At 50.0% G+C, this 6,145-nt stretch overlaps 1 pseudogene; it reads left to right on the plus strand.

The window, feature by feature from the left end:
• Nucleotides 1–5,675, plus strand: part of LOC112242224 — an 81,938-nt pseudogene extending 76,263 nt beyond the window's left edge.
• The last annotated feature ends 470 nt before the right edge of the window (nucleotides 5,676–6,145 follow it).

Genomic DNA, 6,145 nt, shown 5'->3' on the forward strand with positions numbered 1-6,145 from the left:
AGACCACTTTAACCTCATAGCCACCTCTCCTGGTCAGACCTAAACAGACAGACCACTTTAACCTCATAGCCACCTCTCCTGGTCAGACCTAAACAGACAGACCTGAGGGTTCAACCTCATAGGACCATAGCCACCTCTCCTGGTCAGACCAGACCTGAGGACCTGGGACTATAGGACCATAGCCACCTCTCCTGGTCAGACAGGACTAATACTCCTGGTCTCAGGACTAATAGCCACTCTGACTACAATCTGGTCGGTTTCCCAGATCCTAAAGCCAGACAACAATCTAACCTCAGATCCAGCCTAACTCTGACTACATTCTGGTCAGACCGGTTTAAACAGACAGATCCGTACTTAGCCTCTCTGACTACATTATGATCCATACCATTGATAATCACTCATATGTGCCAGTGTTCATATCAGTGGTCAGAGGTCTGTGTGTATCAGGGTAGGTCTGTGTGTATCAGGGCAGGTCTGTGTTATCAGGGCCTATGTGTGTATCAGGGCAGGTCTATGTGTGTATCAGGGCAGGTCATGTGTGTATGAGGGCAGGTCTATGTGTGTATCAGGGCAGGTCTCCTGTATAAGGGCAGGTCTATGTGTAACCTCATGAGGGCAGGTCTATGTGTGTAGCCACAGGGCAGGTCTATGTGTGTATCAGGGCAGGTCTACATGAGGGCAGGTCTATGTGTGTAAGGGCAGGTCTGTGTGTGTATGAGGGCAGGTCTGTGTGTGTATGAGGGCAGGTCTGTGTGTATGAGGGCAGGTCTGTGTGTGTATGAGGGCAGGTCTGTGTGTGTATGAGGGCAGGTCTGTGTGTGTATGAGGGCAGGTCTATGTGTGTATCAGGGCAGGTCTATGTGTGTATGAGGGCATGTCTAAAGGGCAGGTCTATGTGTGTATCAGGGCAGGTCTATGTGTGTATGAGGGCAGGTCTATGTGTGTATGAGGGCAGGTCTGTGTGTGTATGAGGGCAGGTCTGTGTGTGTATGAGGGCAGGTCTGTGTGTGTATGAGGGCAGGTCTGTGTGTGTATGAGGGCAGGTCTGTGTGTGTATGAGGGCAGGTCTGTGTGTGTATGAGGGCAGGTCTGTGTGTGTATGAGGGCAGGTCTATGTATGAGGGCAGGTCTATGTGTGTATGAGGGCAGGTCTATGTGTGTATAAGGGCAGGTCTATGTGTGTATCAGGGCAGGTCTGTGTGTATGAGGGCAGGTCTATGTGTGTATAAGGGCAGGTCTATGTGTGTATCAGGGCAGGTCTGTGTGTATCAGGGCAGGTCTATGTGTGTATCAGGGCAGGTCTATGTGTGTATGAGGGCAGGTCTGTGTGTATGAGGGCAGGTCTATTTGTATCAGGGCAGGTCTATGTGTATGAGGGCAGGTCTATGTGTGTATGAGGGCAGGTCTATGTGTGTATGAGGGCAGGTCTATGTGTATGAGGGCAGGTCTATGTGTGTATGAGGGCAGGTCTATGTGTGTATCAGGGCAGGTCTATGTGTGTATCAGGGCAGGTCTATGTGTGTATCAGGGCAGGTCTATGTGTGTATCAGGGCAGGTCTATGTGTGTATCAGGGCAGGTCTATGTGTGTATCAGGGCAGGTCTATGTGTATGAGGGCAGGTCTATGTGTGTATCAGGGCAGGTCTATGTGTGTATGAGGGCAGGTCTATGTGTGTATGAGGGCAGGTCTATGTGTGTATCAGGGCAGGTCTATGTGTGTATCAGGGCAGGTCTATGTGTATGAGGGCAGGTCTATGTGTGTATCAGGGCAGGTCTATGTGTGTATGAGGGCAGGTCTATGTGTGTATGAGGGCAGGTCTATGTGTGTATCAGGGCAGGTCTATGTGTGTATCAGGGCAGGTCTATGTGTGTATCAGGGCAGGTCTATGTGTGTATCAGGGCAGGTCTATGTGTGTATGAGGGCAGGTCTATGTGTGTATCAGGGCAGGTCTATGTGTGTATCAGGGCAGGTCTATGTGTGTATGAGGGCAGGTCTATGTGTATGAGGGCAGGTCTATGTGTATGAGGGCAGGTCTATGTGTGTATAAGGGCAGGTCTATGTGTGTATCAGGGCAGGTCTATGTGTATGAGGGCAGGTCTATGTGTGTATGAGGGCAGGTCTATGTGTATGAGGGCAGGTCTATGTGTGTATCAGGGCAGGTCTGTGTGTATCAGGGCAGGTCTATGTGTGTATGAGGGCAGGTCTATGTGTGTATCAGGGCAGGTCTATGTGTGTATCAGGGCAGGTCTATGTGTGTATCAGGGCAGGTCTATGTGTGTATGAGGGCAGGTCTATGTGTGTATCAGGGCAGGTCTATGTGTGTATGAGGGCAGGTCTATGTGTGTATCAGGGCAGGTCTATGTGTGTATCAGGGCAGGTCTATGTGTGTATCAGGGCAGGTCTATGTGTGTATCAGGGCAGGTCTATGTGTGTATGAGGGCAGGTCTATGTGTGTATCAGGGCAGGTCTATGTGTGTATCAGGGCAGGTCTATGTGTGTATGAGGGCAGGTCTATGTGTATGAGGGCAGGTCTATGTGTGTATGAGGGCAGGTCTATGTGTGTATAAGGGCAGGTCTATGTGTGTATCAGGGCAGGTCTATGTGTATGAGGGCAGGTCTATGTGTGTATGAGGGCAGGTCTATGTGTATGAGGGCAGGTCTATGTGTGTATCAGGGCAGGTCTGTGTGTATCAGGGCAGGTCTGTGTGTATGAGGGCAGGTCTATGTGTGTATCAGGGCAGGTCTATGTGTGTATCAGGGCAGGTCTATGTGTGTATCAGGGCAGGTCTATGTGTGTATGAGGGCAGGTCTATGTGTGTATCAGGGCAGGTCTATGTGTGTATGAGGGCAGGTCTATGTGTGTATCAGGGCAGGTCTATGTGTGTATCAGGGCAGGTCTATGTGTGTATGAGGGCAGGTCTATGTGTGTATGAGGGCAGGTCTATGTGTGTATCAGGGCAGGTCTATGTGTGTATGAGGGCAGGTCTATGTGTGTATCAGGGCAGGTCTATGTGTGTATCAGGGCAGGTCTATGTGTGTATCAGGGCAGGTCTATGTGTGTATCAGGGCAGGTCTATGTGTGTATCAGGGCAGGTCTATGTGTGTATCAGGGCAGGTCTATGTGTGTATGAGGGCAGGTCTAGGGCAGGTCTATGTGTGTATCAGGGCAGGTCTATGTGTGTATCAGGGCAGGTCTATGTGTGTATGAGGGCAGGTCTATGTGTGTATGAGGGCAGGTCTATGTGTGTATGAGGGCAGGTCTATGTGTGTAGGGCAGGAGGGCAGGTCTATGTGTGTATCAGGGCAGGTCTATGTGTGTATCAGGGCAGGTCTATGTGTGTATCAGGGCAGGTCTATGTGTGTATCAGGGCAGGTCTATGTGTGTATCAGGGCAGGTCTATGTGTGTATCAGGGCAGGTGTGTATGAGGGCAGGTCTATGTGTGTATGAGGGCAGGTCTATGTGTGTATCAGGGCAGGTCTATGTGTGTATCAGGGCAGGTCTATGTGTGTATCAGGGCAGGTCTATGTGTGTATGAGGGCAGGTCTATGTGTGTATCAGGGCAGGTCTATGTGTGTATGAGGGCAGGTCTATGTGTGTATCAGGGCAGGTCTATGTGTGTATCAGGGCAGGTCTATGTGTGTATCAGGGCAGGTCTATGTGTGTATCAGGGCAGGTCTATGTGTGTATCAGGGCAGGTCTATGTGTGTATCAGGGCAGGTCTATGTGTGTATCAGGGGGCAGGTCTATGTGTGTATCAGGGCAGGTCTATGTGTGTATGAGGGCAGGTCTATGTGTGTATCAGGGCAGGTCTATGTGTGTATCAGGGCAGGTCTATGTGTGTATGAGGGCAGGTCTATGTGTGTATGAGGGCAGGTCTATGTGTGTATGAGGGCAGGTCTATGTGTGTATGAGGGCAGGTCTATGTGTGTATCAGGGCAGGTCTATGTGTGTATCAGGGCAGGTCTATGTGTGTATCAGGGCAGGTCTATGTGTGTATCAGGGCAGGTCTATGTGTGTATCAGGGCAGGTCTATGTGTGTATCAGGGCAGGTCTATGTGTGTGAGGGCAGGTCTATGTGTGTATGAGGGCAGGTCTATGTGTGTATCAGGGCAGGTCTATGTGTGTATCAGGGCAGGTCTATGTGTGTATCAGGGCAGGTCTATGTGTGTATGAGGGCAGGTCTATGTGTGTATCAGGGCAGGTCTATGTGTGTATCAGGGCAGGTCTATGTGTATGAGGGCAGGTCTATGTGTGTATCAGGGCAGGTCTATGTGTGTATCAGGGCAGGTCTATGTGTGTATCAGGGCAGGCCTATGTGCTTCCTGCTACTACCAGCTGCTGGCCCAGTTGCTGTTGTCACAGCTGGACCCAGTCAGAGTCTAATAGAGCTAATACAACATATTAAAGATGGCCGCCTCTAGTCCACATGACAGGTCAAATATTACTGTAGACGACCCGTACGTAAACAGTGTGTAACGGGAACATGGGTAATGAGGCTGTGATTAAAAGGCATGCGGTCAGTCAGAGACACCCTGTTGTGATTGGCTGGCCTGTAATCCTCTCTGTGATTGGCTGGATTACTGAGTCATGGTGTTGGGGTGAAGGCATTCCTGAAGCTGTCAGTAGACCCCGCTCACTAATGACAGGCATTGGTCAGAGTAGGAGTCTGAAGACATGGCTGTTTATGAAAGACTAGATATGAGACTGACTAGCTGATCATTGTTCTCACTCTCTGTCTGTCACTGTCTCTGTCTGTCTCTCACTCTTTGTGTCTCTGTCTCTCTCTCTCTGTTTCGCTCTCTCTCTTGCTCCATCTCTCTCTCTCTCTCTCTCTCTCCTCTAGGTCATATTATGTCTATATACTGTGTTGTCTCTCCCTCCTCTAGGTGTTTGGAGTCCAGGCTGGTTTGACCTGTCCTCTCCCTCCCTCCTCTAGGTGTTTGGAGTCCAGGCTGGTTTGACCTGTCCTCTCTCTCCCTCCTCTAGGTGTTTGGAGTCCAGGCTGGTTTGACCTGTCCTCTCTCTCCTTCCTCTAGGTGTTTGGAGTCCAGGCTGGTTTGACCTGTCCTCTCTCTCCCTCCTCTAGGTGTTTGGAGTCCAGGCTGGTTTGACCTGTCCTCTCTCTCCCTCCTCTAGGTGTTTGGAGTCCAGGCTGGTTTGACCTGTCTGGACAGTACAGGCGGTTTCCTCCCTCTGTCCCCTCTCATCCCTTCCTTCAGTACAGCCCTCTATGGCAAGCTGCTCCAGATGCCTCAGTACTGGTGAGTACCGCTACTCTGATTTAGTCATTTGGATGTGTTTATGTAGGTATCTTCTACCTGGTGTTCAAGGTGCTTCGGTATGTAGGGGGACAGGAACTCACCTCATCTACTACCAGTGTGGAGAAACCACCTAAGTGATGCCACGGCAGCCATTTTGTTCACCACTTGGGTGATGCCACGGCAGCCATTTTGTTCACCACCTGGGTGATGCCACGGCAGCCATTTAGTTCACCACCTGGGTGATGCCACGGCAGCCATTTTGTTCACCACCTGGGTGATGCCACGGCAGCCATTTAGTTCACCACCTGGGTGATGCCACGGCAGCCATTTTGTTCACCACCTGGGTGATGCCACGGCAGCCATTTAATTCACCACCTGGGTGATGCCACGGCAGCCATTTTGTTCACCACCTGTTGACCCCTAGAGTGGGTTGACTACTACAGTGTGTTGACTACTACAGTGTGTTGACCCCTAGAGTGGGTTGACTACTAGAGTGTGTTGACTACTAGAGTGTGTTGACTACTAGAGTGTGTTGACTACTAGAGTGTGTTGACTACTAGAGTGTGTTGACTACTAGAGTGTGTTGACTACTAGAGTGTGTTGACTACTAGAGTGTGTTGACTACTAGAGTGTGTTGACTACTAGAGTGTGTTGACTACTAGAGTGTGTTGACTACTAGAGTGTGTTGACTACTAGAGTGTGTTGACTACTAGAGTGTGTTGACTACTAGAGTGGGTTGACTACTAGAGTGTGTTGACTACTAGAGTGTGTTGACTACTAGAGTGTGTTGACTACTAGAGTGTGTTGACTACTAGAGTGTGTTGACTACTAGAGTGTGTTGACTACTAGAGTGTGTTGACTACTAGAGTGTGTTGACTACTA

The sequence above is a fragment of the Oncorhynchus tshawytscha genome, unplaced genomic scaffold (assembly GCF_018296145.1).
Source record: "Oncorhynchus tshawytscha isolate Ot180627B unplaced genomic scaffold, Otsh_v2.0 Un_contig_10214_pilon_pilon, whole genome shotgun sequence".
In the NCBI taxonomy this organism is placed as follows: domain Eukaryota; kingdom Metazoa; phylum Chordata; class Actinopteri; order Salmoniformes; family Salmonidae; genus Oncorhynchus; species Oncorhynchus tshawytscha.